Below are 21,241 nucleotides of genomic sequence, written 5' to 3' on the forward strand. Positions count from 1 at the left end.
TGTAGTTTTTACTTATGAAATCAATTATTGTGATTCTTTCTATGACTACGAGTTGCTAATGTTTCAATTATTGTGACTCAGGTTACCAATGTTCTAGAACAAGAGCAAGCATCGAATAGAGTCCCGTGGATTGTGTATTGACAACCACATCAATTATGTAGGAAGCTATAAGCCATATAGGAAATCAATCTTACTTTCTTCTCTCCCATCGTGCTAATTCAGTGTTGTCTCCCCTAGTTGATTCTAATTGATATTTGGAAGATTTCAATTTGTATCTCGACAATAAAAATGTGAATTATTTAGTCCCAATTGACATCTCGATAATGTTTGAAATAATGTAATTCTAACCGGTAAAGCGAAATAAAAGGCATCAAACTTGTATGCTAATCTTTTTAATTATGTTTGAATAAGTGGTACGTGCATCTTTCAGGGGTTAAGTTTTGATATAGTGAATATTTTAGTTGAGAGTACAGTTGGTAAGCATAACAGATCTCTCATTTATGGATTGGTTATGTTACCAGAAAGGTATTTGTGTTCAACTAGTTATGTGTTCTGATAGAGTTCTACGTTTATTCCTTTGGTGGACTATTGTTGTTTTAGCTATATTTTTTCTTAACTGCCTGATGGTCGAATTTCTTAAGCATAAGTGATGTTCATAAGTATTATGATATGAGTGGTTTTGATTGAAAATCTAGGAATCGTGAGGACTAAGTGTAAATTAGGGTATATTTTCATTTTTGTGATTTGAGAGATACTTCTTATTTTCCCGTGATTTGAAGTTTTTCATCATTTCCATTTGGTTCCTGACAAAGTACTTAGATACCCTCTCTTGGTTAATTGAATGTTGGCATGGTGTAAAATTGCTTAAGATGAATGAATTTCTTGAAACTTGTTTAAGCATAAAAGAGTTGGGGGATTCAAAACCACGTGAAAATTTTTTTAGAATAACGAGTTTGAGTTTACATAGTTAAGACTGCTTAAACATGGTTGATGGGGATAAAAAAGTATTAATAGAATTGCATCATGTTAGAAAGAATCGGGGAAAATGTTAAAATTTGGAGTAGTAGTTGGAGTCATTGCAGTGAAAAATTTGCCAGTGTATCAATGTGGCCATGGTGACCCCATGTCGCTCTCACGATATCATTGTTGTAATTTTCTCATTGTTGCAGCGATAATTCCACTGGTGCAGTGACACCTAGGTAGTAAGTGTTAGGACCTTCCCTTATTTTTGTATACTTCATGCATTGCAAAAATAACCCTATATTCATAATATTCCAATGTAGAAATGATTTTTTCCTGAATAAATAGTAAGATAGCAATTTATTAGACAAAATGCGATAAAACAATAGGTTCTAAAGAATGGAAAGTGTAAAAAAGATTGTTTGATACATGTCCCAAATGGGGTCAATCTAGAATCAAAAATAATAATAAACTGAAAGGAGAGAGGATAGAATAATATGCAACAGAGGGGAACCTATCTGGTGGCCTCATCAGCTCCAAGGCTCGAGGCATCAGAGCCCTTCTCTTTCATTCCACCAAGGAAGAAGAACTCCTCAGCATCTTTTTTTTTTTTTAGCTTTGGGGCCTTCTCATTAGATATTGCACACATGAACATGACCTTAACTATATCCCATATCCTATCTAGAATGTGTTCCCAAGAAAGTCTCTTCTTCTTTTCCTCATCTAGCTCATTTCATAGCTCTAAATAGACCCGAGCTGAGTCTGGCGGGTCCATGGAGCTGTGGAGTATGTAGAGACTAACATGTGAAGGCAAGTGGGACTTCTCAAAGTAACTCCATACTGCATCAAGGTTTACCTCCAAGTGCCCAAGGGATGTAGGAGTCCGTGTGGGAGGGGTGCTCGTATCCTTGCCCTCTTCGGCCTTGCTTCTCCCACATTCCGTCCCTATATTTCTTTTCTTCTTACTCCCTCCTTGTAAATCCTTCACCTTTAGTGGATTCAAATGCACGCTGCACTCTTATAAAGATTCGTAGACATCTTTTTACACGTCCATCATCTTGCATAGTTTAGTGATCAAGAAGGGCAAGAAGAGATCCTTTGAAGACCTTTCCCTAGTGTATAAATATTGCAACTCATCAACAATCTACATTCCCATCCGGATCTATATCCCTAACAAAGCACTAGCAAATATCATAGCTTAGTGAAAGGTCATATACTTAATATTTCCTGAAGAATAAATACACAGCGAGGACAAGTAAAGTTTCCTCCAAGCCTCCATGGTGAAAGGGGTTCTATTGGTCCCCCTAACACTTTTACCCTTCATCTTGTTCTCATGTTCCTCCAACAGCAAGTTCCTTATTAACCATTTTAGATCCGACACATTGACTTTAGCCTCAAAAGTTGCACTAGAGAGGTTTGTCACCCCTCCACTGATGAGTGGTGACTTTACCAATCATTTGTACTCATTATTTGTGCATAATACCTTATTTTAAATGAATAAATAGAACAAAATCCATGGTTAGATGTACTAATGTCCACTTTTTGCTAGCATAAAGTTGAGGAGACCAAAATAGGAGGATTGGCACCAAAGAAGATAAAAAGGAAGCCAAAAAGAGTGCAGTTGAGGACCTGGCATACATTAGCCTCGATTACCGTGATCATAGTACCCTAACCACGGTTCCGGTCAGTCAAGATGGTCATCACAACGTGGTCATGGCACATAAGTACGATCGTGTGGTCGCGGTCGCGGATAGCCATGCACGATTGCGGTTCAGCGGGAATATGCCCAGGGGCAAATCTATAAAGTACTTAGTTCCACCCCAAGCCATATTTAAGAAAAAAACCTTTACTCTATAGGGGATCTTAGCTCACAAGATATTTTGAACTAATGACTTAAAACCCTAATTTGGGCAATTGTGTAATTAATTTTGGAGGCTAAATTTCTTAGGATTTTTATGAAGAATGAATGCTTTGGATAATCTTCACGGTATATCTTGCTTTAATTTCTTCATAAGTAGCTAAGTAATTTAGTCTTGGTATTATGTTGAACTAGAGTGTAATTTGTGTATGGGTATTGTTGTGTTTGCATGATTGTTATTTATTGAGTGAGGATTTCACCATTTCTTGAGCTTATGAGTTGGAATTTGATGGGTGAAAGCCCCAAATCACCAAATGGGTTTGAGGGTAAAAGCCACAAACTTTAGAAACCCTTTATCATTCTCAAAAAAGGGATGAAGGTGAATATGAGGTAACCCATAACATCCTTGAAGGAGGGTTATAGGGGTACAAGGCAATGGTGGACAATTAAGCCTATGGTTTGCTCTCTTTTTACAATCTTAGAATAAGTGTAATAGGGGTGTAAATTATGTAAATACCATCATCCTATAAATAGGGATGCTTGATTGAGGTATTGTGTAATTACGAATTCACACTTGTTAGTTTCTCAAAAGAGCTAATGGGTGAAATATTTGTGGTTTTATTGAAAGATTAATCACAATGACCTTTAACCTAGCCTATCCTTTAGTTAATAATTAAATTATATGCTAAACCATCAATAACCCACATACTTTTGCCTTTAGGTAGACATAATCCCAAGATTTCGCCCAACATTGCTGTTTTAAACAAAAGTGTCATCTCTTGATTATTTACTAAAGATTGTAATAAAAGTTTCCAAACGGAAACCCCACATTTATTTTACATGTCATTTTTGTTAGCATTCCGGGTAATCTCATAGTAATTTGAACACCCATAAAGTTTGAAGTCTATAATTCACTCCTTGAGATTCGACCCTAATTCAAATCGGGTTACTTGACAATGACCGCCTCACTCCTTAATTATGGGAGTCATTTGAGCGTTATCAAAATGGCGCCGTTGCTGGGGAGTGAAATCTAGATTTCACTTGTGTGGTGCCATTCTTACTTGGGAATACCCGGAGTGATGCAATTTACTTTCTTTGTTGTTTTTCAATTCTTTGTAAGTGATCAAAGTGTAAATGAAGCAATAAGTGATAGCACAAGCAATTTGGGCCCCTTTGATGCCACCTCGATTATGAAGGACAATTGAATGAAGCGGTACAAACAATTACAATTTGCATCCCTCCAACCAACGGGAATGGGGGTCAAGCATACGAGGATCCGAATATCCATTTGAAGAACTTTGTGGAAGTTTGTGCTCCATTTAACATTGCACATATTATGCAAGAATCCATCCGGCTTCAAATTTTCCCATTCTCACTAATAGGGGAAGTGGTTTTATGGATCCGCTCATTTCCGTCCTGCTCAATTACATCATGGGAAGAGCTTACTATGGTTTTTCTTGATAGATACTTCCCACCATTAAAAATGTTTCAAAAGTGGAATAAGATTGTTAACTTCCAAAAAATGAATGGAGAACTGTTGTTTAAAGCTTGGGAGAGGTTTAATGGAAAGTTAGCTCAATTCCCAAATCATAAGGTTCCGGAAAAGATGCTCGTTGAAATTTCTTATAGGGCTCTTGATCCATTAAATAAAATGGTGGTGGATAATGCGGCGGGCGGTTCTATGATGAGATTGCATCATCTTGTGACCTTCTGATTAATAGTAGAAGTATCAAAATAAAATCGGGGTTGGCAAACCCGAGACACCGAAGCTTTTAAATCCCCTTCTACCATACCCGTGGCAACTAATGAACAAAGAAAATGAGAAGAAGAAAAAGAGAAGAACATGGACAAAATGATGACCCAACTTGAGCTCTTGATGAAGCATGTTATGGGTGCACCCGCAAAAGTGGAAAATGCCGTAGCATCAAAATCTTATTAAGAGGATGAAGAGGCAAAGAAGTTGGATGAATAAATATGGTACTTGGCAAACTACTCAAGGGGTTCCCACCCCACCTATCAAAGTCAAGGTAGGAACCAAGGTTGGATGGATCGTGAATGGGATTGAGATTGGAGAGATTGTTAACATGACTATGACTGCTATGTCCATCCTCATAATCGAGCTAAAGCCAAGGAATCTAGTGCCATTGAACCCGAAGAGTTCAAAATCAACACATGTTAGCAAGGATATTAAGCAGTGTTTAAGGCACGGACAATATGGTCCGTGAGTTGAAGAGTGATTTCTCCCACCTCTCTCAAATGGTGGTGTATCAATCTACCTCTATCAAGCATTAGAGACTCAAGTGGGGCTAATAGCTACACAATTAAATGCTAGACCTAGAGGTGGACTTCTGAGTGACATAATTGCTAATCCAAAGAATGACGCCCAATACCAAGAAATTGTAACAAGGAGTGGAAGAGCTCTTGAGAAGCCTTTTAGAGAAGACGTGAGTAAGAATACACCCAATGACAAAGCAAAAGAGGTGATGCCTCAAAGAAGAGAGGTAAATTATGAGAAAGAGGTAAATAAAGGCGATGAGAAAGTGGTTGAAATAGAAAAGCCACGAGTTGAAGCAAGATCAACCATCCAAGAGGTAAAATGACAAATTGGGGAAGTTCATTTCCTAACTTAGCAACCTATTGATAAACATCCCATTGCTCGAAGCTATCCAAGAGATCCTGAGATATGCTAAGTTGATGAAAAAGTTTATGTCCAAGAAGCAACTTGTTAAAGGTGATACTATTGAGGTCACTCATGGATGTAACTCTATCATGGATAGCAAGGTTTCGTAAAATAAAGATGACCCCAGAGCATTCACTATTCCTTGTACAATTGGGACACACGAATTTTCAAAAGCTCTATATGACTTTAGTGCGAGCATCAACTTAATGCCTTTTGTCATATACAAGAAATTTGGTCTGGATACCCTGACACCAACCTCTATGTAACTCTTGATGGTGGACTGGTCTATAAAAGACCAGTGGGTATATTGTTTGACATCATTATGAAAGTGGACAAGTTCATTCTCCCAATAGATTTCATGGTATTGGATTATGTCATGGACCAAGAAGTGCCTATCATTCTTGGTCATCCTTTCTTAGCCACTGGAAGAGCCATTATTAATCTAGATCTAGGGGAGATAAATTTTAGAGTGCAAGAGGATGAGGTCTCTTTCAAAATTTGCAAGTCAAGAAAGCAAACCACGGAGTTGCAAGTAGTATCTGTGGTGGATGTTTAAAATGAGAAGATGAATGAAAAGGAGTTCGAAGACCCACCTTGAAAATGAAGAAAGGAAGACATCATGTTGCGACGATAACTAAGGAGCTAGGTGGGAGGCAAAGTGGCACATATCTTTTTTTTGTTATATTTTTATAGCGTAGATGTTATCTTGTGCATACGAATAACCTATGCATTTGTGGCACTATGGAGTGTAACAGATAAATTGAACAAGGGAAAATAGAGAAGCAAAATTGCTCTCGATTACCTCGATCAAAATTACCAAATGCATTACAGTCACGCGTATGTCCACGATTGTAGTCCCTTAATCGCGGTCATGGCCACTTCTGCCATTTAACCCCCAGTTGCCCTTATTTCCCTCAAACTCTCTTTTACGCTTGTACTCTCTAGTTTAGGCTAATTTCTGGGCAAGTTTGTGAGCTCAAATAGCATCTTTTCATTCTATTGCATCAAAACTATGGTAGGTGACGTGAATCCATGCTTTTACTTGTAAAAATAGGCTATAGAATGCATGATTAAGACGGGCCTTAAATTTTGATTGTTATGCTTTCCATGTTGTCATGTTTGGTATTGGTGTGATGTTGGCTATTTGATTAAGGTGTGCACATAAGTGGGAGAAGTCATGAGTACCCAAATTTATGTGAAATAGGTAGACCAATGAGATATACATGCCTAGTGTTTGATAAAATGCTCTAATGAACTTTCAAGACTTATATTTTCTTTTTAAAGGGCATTTGCACACTTGCGAGTAATATTCTAATGATCTTCATATGCTTCCACATTGTAGAACACACAAGTAGCCTAAATTTGGAAGAAATTTGTCCATACAGTCCTGACACGAAACCAGCCACAGGTAGCGCGACCACTGTCATAGACCACGATCACGCTAACGCAAATGCGGTCCTGACTAGTGATTACGGTAACCAAGGACAATTTCCTACAAGGCCAAAAATCCTACATTTCCAAAATTTTTAGTCTAGCACCACTAATCACCTAGTCTCATGAACTCTAGTGATTAATCTAGCATATTTTGCATCATCAAAGTGTCATCTAAAGATATAATGTGTGCTTAGTGATTTTAGGACAATCTCATGGATAAGTATGATCACATTCGATTAATGGCACCTAAGTGCCGTACTCTTTACTACAAGGATCTTCCAAGGACAAAGCTGCTCCCAACCAGAGGAATTTGCTTGGATAATGTGCCAGAGAAACTACCGGCATTTCATGATAAACTTGAAGCCATAGGGTGGCAGTGCTTCACTCCTAATCCATGCATAGCAAATGAGTAATGGGTTCCTAAATTCTATACAAAATTAGTGAAGTCTCTTTTTTGAACCCACTCAATATGATTGTCAAGATTTGGGGCAAGCCGATGAAAGTTGTGGCTAAATAAATTAATGATGTTTATGGTCTGAAGTAGGCAGATATGGGTGAATTTAAAGAAAATGGGTATAAATCGGGGAATTGGCTGGCATATTGTATAGGCCCCGAAAGAGAAGTCTCGTGGACCAAAACTAAAAGCAATATTTCCATGAATGACCTCATCTCTGAGACTCGGATATAGTTGCATATCATTTTTAGTCGAGTTTCTCCTTGCACCCATATGACAGTAGTCCCAAAACTGCATGCTAGAATGGTTACATGTATTCTAGACGGCATTGCTCTAGATGTTTGCCAGCTTGTGGTTAGTGAAATAGATCATTTCAAGGTCCAAGCTGGTATACAACTATTATTTCCCTCCTTAAGTATAGAGCTTTACAAAAGAGCGGGGGGTGGTAGAGTATTCTAGTGATACATGGGTACACCCCTAATTCTCCCATTTACCCCTCGAGGATTAGAGGTGAGGGTACACCCGACAAAGGCAAGAAAAAGAAGATCGACTTAGAAAAGATGACATGCAATGAGCTTGAGTTTTAAAGGCCAACTATCATGTGACCTCTTGAGGAGATTGGAGTAAATATTGCAACCATTAAAGAGCTTGTGTCTAGTTTTCCCCAAGGACATACAGAGCCTTCCACCACTCATCATTCTTATGTGTCATGTACCGATTATGAGAAGTACAAAGAGGACCAAAGAAGCAAGAAACTATCATTAATAATCTTGAAAAGGCTTACTCCTTTTTGGCGGAGTCACACCGAGACCTTAGGAGCAAGCATGAAAAAATTGTTGAAAGGGATAAGAAGAAAGACGACTTCTTTATCAGGATGTGAAAAGGTGTGAAGGGCCTATGAAAAATTCTAAGGACTTAGATAGACTTCCTTCTTTTTAGGTGGATAGTGAAGATAAGGCTCCATCCGAGTAGTCCAATCTTGAGGAAGAGGGTGGTGTTGCAGAGTCCAACAGTGATAGCATCCCTTGATGTGGTTTTAGGGAGCACCTTTATCTCTTTTACCCTTTATTATTTATGAAGTAGGGACACTGCTATCTTTTAAGTTGGGGGTGTCTCCTTATTCTTAGTCATTTAATTTGGGCCTATATTTTATCTTTTTCTACTCTTTTGGATAATCCTCATCTTTATTTTATTTGAGTTGTAATATTCGGGTACCTTAATGGTCCCCACATTTGCATGGATTAATTATTTTGTTCTTATTTTGCTATTTTCGTCTAATTTCATTAGATGAGCTTTGACTTTGTGATTGGGTTTCTAACCATAGATGCAAGGAAAGTCTAAGTACTCGTGTCTTTAATAATTTGGGGTCGTATTAAGATCCGTTGGTGAAGTCTGAGTAACCATATAGTGGGTCGCCCACACTATGAAATTTAATGTGAGACGATCACTTGAATGGTTGCCATGATTAGCAAATTATATGTGGTACGGATGCAAAAGCAAACAACCCCCTCCATCCGAAAATTTTGAAAAATTTGAAGGCATGGACGTGAGTAACTTTGTGATGAATTTTTCCCTCTGCCTTGAACTCTGAAAATTGATTTCAGAAAAATAATGAATATTGTATCTCTGTCTCAAGAGGGTAGAACAATTGAATCCCTTTAATGACATTTGCATGCCATGTGTGTGAGGTTAATTGTCTCCATAGCATGTGTACTTGTACTATCTAGAACTAGCTCCTTTAGTATTTCAAATCTAATTTTTTACTGTGCTTGGTTGGAAAAATGATCATAGACCATCTTGTGATTTTGGAAGTCCACTTTAGCTAGAGCCTACCAATACATATGAGTTACCCTTAGTCACTCTCTTTGAGCTATTAGACTTTTCTTTGGCAAACATATTACAAGTTATAACCCTTTTATTCATCCACTCTTGAACCTTATCCTCCTTAAACTTGAGAATATAAATTAAGGATAAAATTCTAATATGGGGTGATAGAAAGATAAAGAAGTATAGTTGAGCCACAAAATCCTAAGAAGGTTCCTATAATCTTGAGAAAGTGAAGCTTTTTGGATTTGAATAAAAAAAGATCATATAAAGGAAAGAAAGGCTTTATCTAGTTGCAAAAAGTATAAAAGAAGAGAAAAAAAGGAAAGTGGGAAATCCAAGAAAAAGAAAAGGTAGGCAAAATAGTAAAGTTAAAATAAGTGGCCCAATAAGTGAAGCATAAAAAGAGTATGATATAGAAGTTCAAGGAGGGTACAACCTTCTTTTCCCAAGTTAATCACCTACCCTATGATAAACCTACATTACATGCTCAACAAGCCTTTTGTGATTCCCAACCAAGTGTTGTAATTATAGTGGTGATTGAAAATAGGGGCAAGCCTATGGCATGATACTTGTTAAATGAAAAATTTCTTGAGAGAGTGAGTGGTTACACTTAAAATTCCTTGTTGCATGATTGGTAGCTAGGTGTGTGAATTTCTCCCTTCTTATGAGGAGGCATGTGAATTAGTTGGGGTGAGTGATTTTGTTATCTTCCGCACAATGAGATAGTCAGAAGTATTACATATTTGAAGTCAATATGTGAGTCATTTCTAGAGCGTTAGTAGTTGTTGAATGGTTGCTCCTAGAAGTCTATTATATTCTTCACTATTCCATTTCATGATGAGGGTATTTTCCCATGTATGAAAAGCTTTTGGTGGAAGCAATCAAGTTTGAGTCATCATGATCATTGAGTGATAGAATAGGGTCATACATGCGAAATTGTCTCATAATAACTGGTAGTAATGCTTGAGGACAAGCAAGGGATTAAGTTGGGGGTGTTGATGAGTGGTGAATTTACCACTCATTTGCACTCATTATTCGTGCACATTACCTTATTTTAAATGAATAAATGGGACAAAATCCATGGTTAGATGCACTAATGTCAACTTTTTGCAGGTATAAAGTTGAGGAGACCAAAGGAGGTGGATTAGAGTCAAAGATGATACAAAAAAGGAGCAAAGAAGAGTGCAGCTGAAAACTTAGAATACTTCAGCCTCGGTTACCATGAACATGGTACATTACCTGCAGTTGCAATTAGTCAAGATGGTTATCACAATGCGATCGAAGCACACAACCGCGATCGCATGGTCACGGTCGTGAATAGCCATGCACGATCACGGTTCAGCAGGAATATGCCTAAGGGCAGATCTCTAAAAATACTTAGTCTCACCCCAAGCCATATTTAACAAAAACCCTTTCCTCTTTAGGGGAGCTTAGCTCACAAGATATTTTGAACTCAAGACTTGAAACCCTAAATTAGGAAAATGTGTAATTAATTTTGGAGGCTAAATTTCTTAAGATTTTTGTGAAGAATAAATGTTTTGGATAATCTTCATGGTATATCTTGCTTTACTTTATTCATGAGTAGTTAAGTAATTTAGTCTTGGAATTATGTTGAACTAGAGTGTAATTTGTGTGTGGGTATTGTTGTGTTTGCATGATTGTTATTTGTTAAGTAAGGATTTCTCCATTGCTTGAGCTTATGAGTTGGAATTTGATGGGTGAAATACCCAAATCTCCAAATGGGTTTGATGGGTGAAAGACCCAAACTCTAGAAACCCTTTATCATCCTCCAAAAAGGGATTAAGGTGAATATGAGGTAATTCATAACATCCTTGAAAGAGGGTTATAAGGGGACAAGGCAATCGTGGATAATTAAGCCTATAGTTTGCTCCCTTTTTGCAATCTTAGAAATAAGTGTACTAGGGGTATAAATCATGTCAAGAGAATTATCCTAGAAATAGGGATGCTGGATTTAGGTATTGGGAGATTATGAATTTCACACTTGTTAGGTGCTCGAAAGAGCCAATGGGTGAAATCATTGTGGTTTTATCGAAAGATTAATCATAATGACCTTTGACCTAGACTATCCTTTAGTTAACAATTAAATTTTATGCCAAACCATCATAACCCATGTAATTTTACCATTAGGTAGACATAATCCCAAGATTTCCCCCAACATTGTTGCTTAAAACAATAGTGTCATCTCTTGATTATTTGCTAGAGATTGTACTAAAAGTTTCCAAATGGATCCCCCCCATTTTATTTTATATGTTGTTTTTTTTAGCATTCCGGGTAATGTCATACTAATTTAAACCCCCATAAGGTTTGAAGTCTATGATTCACTCCTTGAGATTCGACCCCAATTCTAATTGGGTTACTTGATAACGATCGCCTCACCCTATAATTATGAGAGTGAGTTGAGCATTATCATCTACCACAACAATCATCCCTCGAATGTGAATAGTGGTTTAAGGCGCAGACCAGTCAATGGTCGGGAATATGGCATAGAACTCCCAAACCAAATTACATGTGAGGCTATAATCAATTAATATCTCCCACTAAATTTCCCATAATTGATTGTAGAAATTTTTCACCTCCTCAACTATCTACTTATTCACAAACCCCCTTTTATGGATAAAGTCCATCGTACTAAACCCCTCTTCATAGCTATTACAATAAGTAATGTTTGAGAATCACTGGTATGTGGGTTGGTTATCCATGGTAGTAGTCCTACAAAATCACATCACAGAATTTAAAAAACAACTGAAATGCTACGAAAAGGAAAGGATATAAAAAGTCAGTGTTGAAAATTTCTGGGAGGCTACTACTGACTATTGATGAACCCGTAAAAGTTTCACCGTAGAGGAACCACTACAACATTAAATCTACCATTGTAGCTCTTCTTTCTTCCCAAACCAGATTCAGCCTATCCTAGGGCAAAGTTTTGAACTTCTCATCAATTTTTTAGAGTTTTAAGCATAGATCAAATTTAGTAAAGTATTTGTGGACTATTTTACACTACAATGGGGTGACTTACACCTAAATCCAAGCATAAATTGTTTCAAATCATTGAAGAGGGAGAATCTTAGTCTCCCACCCTTTTCAAGTCCAAAAACCACCATGAATGTTGTGAATCTTATATCTCAAATATTATTGGAGCGTTAGAGACGTAAGATAGTCCAAGATGCTTTGTAAACTCATGAAAGAAGCAAGAAAAATTCAAATTTAATTGTGCACCCAAAACAATCCAAAAAATGAATATTTTGTCAATATTTCTTCAACTATACGATGATAAATGCGTAAATAAAGTAGAAAGGACAAAGCTTTACCTTAGTAATATCATTGGGAAGAAGATTTTTTAAGGGAACTAAGAGAGGCTTATAGAGAATTCAAGAGTTGAGAAGTGGGGAAATGAAATTTACTCACTTATATTTGAAACTACCAAGCCCTAGTATAGTGACAATCTTGTTGTTGTAGCGATAATTCTGCCTCTATAGGAATGGGCACCATAATGTTTAGTCTTTGTACTAAATTTCTATACATTGTAATATTTTGTGATGTCCTGTGTGTTTTAAATGAACCGTTACAAAATTTTTATCATTAATCATATTCCTTAAGTTAGAGCGAATGTACATTGGGTTACAAGCTTAAGGACTCCCATTGCATAGACTGGTCGAGTAATGGTGGTTGTAACTTTGGTTATCTGTGGTTCATTAAAGTATTATCAAGAAATTAATAGGAGTAAAAGATCATTTTTAAATTATGGTGTACGTTGGATTTTGAGAATCGCGCTAAAAACCTTTGTTCCTTCCTCCATAACTATTCAAAGATAAATGGTGGGTAAATTACTATATAATCTCATGACCCAAATAGTCGTTTACAAAAAGCCATCCCCAAAAAAATTTCGTCCAAGAAATGTTTTTGTGCCTTATAGGATTATTTTTAAGAAAAAGTCATGGCCCAAATCAAATTTGGGCCAAAATTGCAAAAATTTGGACCAGGCCTACTAACATATCATTACAACAACACTTTCATCACTACAACGACAGTCAAGCAGCAGCTTGAGGGTTATTTAAAACCCTTACCCAATTGAGGTTATTATGTCACTTCATCCTGTAAAAGCACCACAAGTGTATCCTACACTTAAAACGTGAGGGTTTATAAGTCAAGCCCCAGGAGGGCAATTTTAAAAGAACTCCTAATGGGATTTCCAGCATTGATCAAGGAAAAGGCTTGCAAAGAACAACTATTCACTCTTGGTAGCAATGAAACTCTTTTACGAGGTAGGTTATGGTTAATTATTGTAAACAATGGGCTATATACATATAATAACGATAGTTATATCAAGAGATTTCATGTATAGGACTGTGGACACATAGTTTTGATGGATTAAATGGTAATTGAAATTACGATAAAAAGTAATAATATTGCCTGACAAGTTATTGAACTGTATATCTCCTTTAATAGTTGAAATATATCATACTTATATAAACTAGATATAGGATGTTAAATGAGAGTGTTGACGAGTTAGGAAAAAGGGTTTGTTCAACTATGAATATAATGAGTGTGAAGTTAAGGCTTAGAGTATGCATTCTGATGGGTTTAAAGGAGACTAGTAGATCTATATGGAGAGTGAAGGGAGTAGTCTGTAGATTCAAGATATCTTTGGTGTATCGAAAAAGGTTGTGCACATAGAAATAGTATGGGGGTAATTGTTTACATTAGGATAGATATCAAGGTAGTAGTGAGGAGGGGGAGCAGGGAGATAAAGTATGGTATCCTTAATTAGAATTTTTAGTTGGTATAAGTATAGATGGTAACCGGTGGGTACGCTTGTACATTGGGTAAGTATGAGTTGTCTGAGAGTCCAACTGTAAGGTAGATATGATTTATCTCTATACTTGTATATAATTTGAATATTATGGGGCACTACTTGAGGTTATTGAATTGTCATCATGGATCGAGCATTGAAATGAGATTATGTATATTGAGGTGATGTTACATGGATCGGTGTCATGCTGAAACTGTTATAGCAATCGGGTGTCACCCTGACATAGTTAGATGATTTATTTACAACATGGATACTAGTACAAATTTTAGATCATCTCCTGCATTTCATAGTTGAGGGTTTCACCCTAATATGTGTGTACACCTTCCATGCATGCGTCCATGTCATTATATTATTGTATATATTTATCATAGTAATTATTATGTAATTAACTTTTTAAGTGTGAGTAATGGACCAGAGTACTGGGTGTAAGGTATGCCTTGGTTTGAGTACAAATCATAACTCTAGTATGTAAGATTTATATATATAGATGTACATACACATATACACATATGTATAAACATAAGGGGTGTTGGCTGATCTAGAAAAGTCCATGTTGTATTCTGGGAGCAAGACATGAGGGGTACAGAATAGTGGGTTATAATTGTGTTTGGTGTGGGATTATCGTTAGTTTTAGAGAAAGGGTAAGATGAGAGTTGAGTAACTTAGCAAAAGAAACTTAGGAGGGTTTGTCCAAAAATATTATTTAGCTTCCATGATTTCCTCCTTATTCTATATTATTATTATTTATTTCTAACCCTAGTTAGCTGATGATACCTAACAATACATGTAGTGTCCTGATACTACACTTACTATATCTCCATTTAGAGATACAACTATGTTGCATATCAGTTAGAATATTTATATGATGAGAGCTTAGTAGGAGTTGGAGCACCATTCTTATCTTCTATCTGATCAAAATTATTAAAAATTCATAAATTGGAGTGTGCGTACTAAGATTAAGGCTAGAGCTCAATTCTTTCTTATTAGATCAAATTTTAACACTCCAAAAATTAAAGTCTGCTAGAACCATGATTTAAGTACATGTAGGGTAAATCATCAAGTTTTAAAAACATAATAAGGGATTATTCCATGTACAAAGGCCACAAGAAACCCCCTTAGCCCTTAACCAAGCCAAAACCTCCATTACTGATTGTAATACCCTGTATTTCTTTAGCTTAGATTCTCTCTCAAAACATGAGTTATCCAATATAAATTTTTAAATACTTATTATTTTTCAGTTTAGATCCTGCCATTGCGTAGGAAATTCAATTAGCTTTCCAACGATATAAAATTTGCCAAAATTTGATAAACGGGTAAGAAGTTATGACTATTTTAAGTTTCAGTCTTTAAACACCGTCATTCAGACAAGTAGCACATCACAGAGTATGCCAAAATGGCAATTATCAGTTTCCAGTGTTTATCCATGATATTGGCGCATAGCGCCATAAGCCATTTTCATAAATTTCCTTTTCCAGTCTCCCAACGAGATCCCATAGTGTCGTGGAGAACTTCGAGGTCTCAACCAAAGTGGCAACGTGATACCACCCCATCGCGTCACCATGCATTATCCCAGTAGTCATTTTTGAGAGACACAGTATGATAACTTTGCATTGCGCCAGCCTGCCAAATCAGGAAAATTTTGGTAATTCTAAATTTTAAATCCAAGGGATTTTAAGTACTTTTTCTTATCCCAGTCAGCCATTAACACAAAATTAACCCCTAAAAGAGCACTAATTGCTCATTATTTCATTCAACAAGCAAAACATTCTCTCTCAAAGGGCTAAACCCTAAATTCAAGAATCAAGATCAATCTCAATAATTTCTCCAAGGACCTTTAAGAAGAAATACTCCAAGGTATGTTAGGTGTTCATCTATGGGTCCCTTTCACCCATAAAGTCTAAGAATCCGTTTTTAAAACTTCAAGATTTATGATTTATGATTTCTATGCTTAGAATTGAATGTATTGATGTTCATGATAGATATTGGGATCCAATTCATGTTCAATTATAAGTTTCCATGAAATTAAGATAGTTATGCGATGGATTATAATAATTGCATGCTAAACCCTTGAAATTGAAATTTAGTAGTTATATATGATATTCATGTGTTGACCATTATCATGTTAAATATTCCATGTTCCTCAAGTGTTTGCTAAAATGCCTATGTGAAGTAGATAGTGGAATCATGACATGTCATGATGTGGTCCCAAATTATGTACAAGCTTATGCCTTACAAGTGTTTGATAAAATATCTCTATAGATGAATTATGAATAAGTGAATATTGTTATGTTATTCAAGATCATGTGATGCTTTAATTCTCGAAAATTTATCATGATTGGTTTGCCTCGTATGGAAATGGGAATAAGTGAACATGGACTTCCTGATGGGTTTCCCTCGTACTCATCATCAGCATGATTCTATATGGGTTATCGTTGATAGGATGACCAAATCAGCTTATTTCTTGCCACTTCATACCATTTATTTAGTCAAGGACTACGCCAAACTCTATATCAGAGAGTTGGTCAGGTTACACAGAGTCCCAGTATCTATCATATTAGATAGAGGTACCCAGTTTACCTATCATTTCTAGAAAGCATTCCAAAAGGGTCTTGGTAACCAGGTCTACCTCAGTACAGTCTTCAACCCTCATACAGATGGTCAAGCAGGAAGGACCATTCAGACTCTAGAAGATATAGTGAGAGCATGCATTGTCGATTTTAAGGGTAGTTGGTATGACCACTTGCCTTTGATCGAATTCATATATAATAACAACTATCACTCTAGTATTTAGATGGCTTTATTTAAGGCTCTCTATGGTAGGAGATATACATCTCCAATCGGTTAGTTCAAATAAGGTGAGGCCACAGTAGTAGGGCCTAATCTAGTGTTTGATGTCTTAGAGAAGGTTCAGCTAATTAGAGAAAGACTTAGGGCTTCCCAGAGCCGACAGAAATCCTATGCAGATGTGAGGAGAAAAGATCTCGAGTTTGACATTGGTGATTTTGTATTCTTGAAAATCTCTACCATGAAGGAGTAAAGAGGTTCGGCAAGAAGGGAAAGATCAATCCCCAATATATCAGTCCATACAGAATTCTCAGTCGCTTCAGCAAGGTAGTTTATGAGCTCAAATTGCCTCCAGATCTAGCTTCAGTGCATCCAGTAATCCATGTTTCCTTCCTAAAGAAATCCATTGGTGACCCAGAAGTCATGGTTCCTTTAGAGGATGTATATATTCAGAATGATATTTCTTTCAAAGAAGTTTTGGTCCGAATCCTCGATCATCAGATTTGTAGACTGAGGAACAAAGAAGTTCCTTTGGTTAAAGTTCTTTGGCGGAATTAGTCTGTTGAGGGAGCTACTTGGGAAGAAGAAGCAGATATGCGGACAAAGTATCCTTACCACTTTTCCTCAACCTTAGATCCAACTTAAGGTAACAGTCTTCCTTAACTTTACTCAGTTCCATGTTCAGTTACAACTATAAATTTGGTATCCATTACTATTGCATATTAAGTCATGTATTCATGAATCAATTTAGACATGTACTCATGCATCATATATGCATGTTAAAGTATGAAAATTCAGCTTATCAATATCTTCAGTTATGTGTTCCATGCATCAAGTATGCATGTTCAGTATACAAACTCAGTTTGCCATTAGTTTAGCCATGAAGTCATGAATCAAATATGTATGTTCAGTGTGTCAACTTAGTCTATCAGTGTTTCTCAGCTTAACCAGTCTCATTTAAGGACGAATGTTTCCAAGGGGGAGATATTGTAATATCCTATATATCCTTAGCTTAGATTAACTCTCAGTACATGAGTTATCCAATATAAAATATTTTAAATACTCGTTATTTTTTAGTTTAGAGCTTTCCATTGTGTAGGAAATTTAATTAGCTTTCCAACAATAAAAAATTTGCCTAAATCCGATAATCGGGTAAGAAGTTATGGCTATTTTAAGTTTCAGTCGTTAAACATTATCATTCAGGCCAGTAGCGCATCTTGGAGTATGTCAAAATCGCAAATGTCAATTTTCAGTGTTGCCTCGCGATATTGGTGGATCATGACACCAACCGTTTTCACAATTGTCCTTTTTTAGTGTCCCAACGTGATCCCACCACATCACGGAGAGCTTCCAGTTCTAAACTGAAGTGGAAAGGCAATACCACCGTGTCGCGCCACCATACATTTTCGCAGTTTTCATTTTACAGAGACATGCGTGTCGCGCCAACTTGATAAATTGGGAAAATTTTAGTAATTTTGAGTTTTAATTTGAAGGGCTTTTAAGTACTTTTCCCTTACCCCAGTTAGCCTTTAACGCGAAATTAAGACCTAAAAGAGCACTAATTGCTCATTATTTCATTTAAGAAACAAAACATTCTCTCTCAAAGGGCTAAACCCTAGCTTTAAGAAACAAGGTCAATCTCTAGAATTTCTCTAAGGACCTTCAAGAACAAATACTCAAAATTATGTTAGGTGTTCATCTATATGTCCATTTCACTCATAGAGTCCAAGAATCCATTTTTAAAACTTCAAGATTTATGATTTAAGATTTCTATACTTTGAATTGAATGTATTGATGTTCATGATAGAAATTGGGATCCAATTCATGTTTAATTATAAGTTTCCATGAAATTAAGATACTTATGTGATGGATTATATGAATTTCTTGCTAAACCCTTGAAATTGAAATTTAGTAGTTATATATGATGTTCATGTGTTGATCATTATCATGTGAAATATTCCATTCTCCCTACGTGTTTGCTAAAATGCCTATGTGAAATATATAGTGGAATCATGACATGTCATTATGTGGTCCCAAATCATTTTCCAGACATCAGACCAAATCATGTGGTCCCAAATTATGTTCCAGACAGCAGAGGGTATGATCCTGAAAAGTAATCATTACTTTCTAAAACTATGTATCCAGCATAGGTTAAGACATCAGACCTGTCAGTTGAGGGTTGATGAGGTGTTTTAACCTGCTAGATGAGGGTTTTGCCATTCTCTTTAGAGTACCTACCAGATAAGAGTAACTCTCAGCTTGTCTTTACCCATGGCACGGTACTGATACTCTTCCAATTGAGGTTACAGATTGGATCCCAACACAATTATCTTATCTTATTTGGGACATGTCAGTTAGGTGATTACCTCTCATAGTTTCAGTCTTAGTCTTCAAAATAGAACTCAAACCAATTCTACAAAATTAGGACTATCAGATATAGTCAATCAGAATCAGTAACTCAGATTATCAGTTACCCAGTTATTAGAATTTAGTACTTAGCTTCAGATAAGCTCAGTCACAATATATATATATATATATATATATATATATATATATATATATATATATATATATATATGTTTGCACAGTACTGCTTACCCAGTATTTACAGCAGTTTCAGTTTTCCATGTACTCTCATGTTCAGTTACTCTATATCATACAGTTAGTTATTATTATTTATATATATGAGCCCTTGCATTTAGTCTTACCTCATCTAGAATACCAGTATATTTCATGTACTGACGTATACTTTTTCTTACACTATGATGTCTTATCCAATAGGTTCGGATGCTTAGGTTCCCGATCGCACATAGACATATTCAGATTCAGCCAACAGTAGATTTAGAAGTGAGTCCTCATCTATAAAGGATATTCTTTAATTTTATTATCTCAGTAGACTCAATATTTTAGTAGATGGAGTTAGTTGGGGAATTATCCATCAACTCTACTTTCAGACAGTTCAGATTAAAGGCTTTGCAGACTAGTTTTTAGACAGTGTTCAGTTTTATAGATTCTTGTTTCAATTGATATGTTTATTAGTATTCATATATTTTGAACCTTATGGTATTTCAGCCTATTTTTTGCTTTATTATAGTATATTATTCAGTGCTCACAATAGATATCAGTCATGATTTAGCTTATGGTCCTTTGGGGTCGTAAGCATCGTGTAAAGTCTGGGGTACAGACTCACGGTGTTACAAACTTTGTATCAGAGTCTATGGTTCAATAGTGTCCTAGGAAGTTTGAAAGCCACATCATGTGGAGTCTTGTGCATGGGTGTGTAGCGCGCTACACTTATGGACAGGAGGCTGTAAGATGTTTTAGGAAATGTTTTCCTTCTTTCAGCATTTATGTCATGCGAGTGCGCGTGAGCTCAAGTTAAACTCTCAGTCTAATCTATCTCTTCCTTTCATTTACGGAACATGCCTCCCAAAAGGACTAATAAAAGAAGAATCAGAGATCAGTCAGCACCTCAGCCTGTTCAGGTAGATCCCTTGGACGATCATGTCTCTCATGTAGAATTCAGACCTGCATTCACTACTCTAGACAATTTCTTAGCAGCTCAGAATGAACTGCCAGCTCCTGTTCTGGCCAACCCATTGGCCAATACTACTGTAGCCAGGATTTGGGATTTTACCCAAATGAATCCTCCCCTATTCTCAGTATCTAAGTAAAAAAAGGATCCACGGGAGTTTCTTGATCAGGTTTAGAAAGTCACAGAAATCATGGGAGTACTTTCATTGAGAGTACTGAGTTAGTCGATTATCAGCTACAGGATGTGGCTCATACATGGTTTAAGTAGTAAAAGGTAGAAAAGGGCACAGATGTAGAGCCCTTAGAGTGGGAAGAGTTTGCTACTACCTTCCTAGATAGATTCTTTTCCTTAGAGTTGAGAGAAGCCCAAGTGTTAGAGTTTATCAATCTCAGGCAAGGCAGTATAAGTATGAAAGAGTATTACCTCAAGTTACTCAGTTAGCAAGGTACACTCCCCATGTAGTGGCAGACAGTAGGTTCAGAATGAGTAAGTTCATATCTGGGGTGTCAGATAATGTGGTTAAGGAGTGCAGAACAACTATATTGATTAAGGAGATTGACATATCGAGACTCATGGTCCATGCTCAGTATATAGAAGAGGCTAAGATCAGAGAAAAAGAGAGGTAGAACAAGAGAGCTATAACATGTAGATTCAATTTTAATCAGCCTAAGTCCGAGGGCGATAACCATTCCCAGTTTCACCCAAAGTATTTAGTTCTAGCTCCATCCTCAGCTAGTGCTCCAGTGCCTAAGTTCAAAAATAGTAACCAAGATAGGCCACTAGACTCTAGGTCTCAGGGTAGTGTTAGCAGTGCCCTTATGAATCCTCTATGTCAGACATGTGGCAAAAATCATAAGAGTGTTTGAAGAGCTGTCAGT

The sequence above is a fragment of the Capsicum annuum genome, chromosome 3, assembly GCF_002878395.1.
Source record: "Capsicum annuum cultivar UCD-10X-F1 chromosome 3, UCD10Xv1.1, whole genome shotgun sequence".
Lineage (NCBI taxonomy): Eukaryota > Viridiplantae > Streptophyta > Magnoliopsida > Solanales > Solanaceae > Capsicum > Capsicum annuum.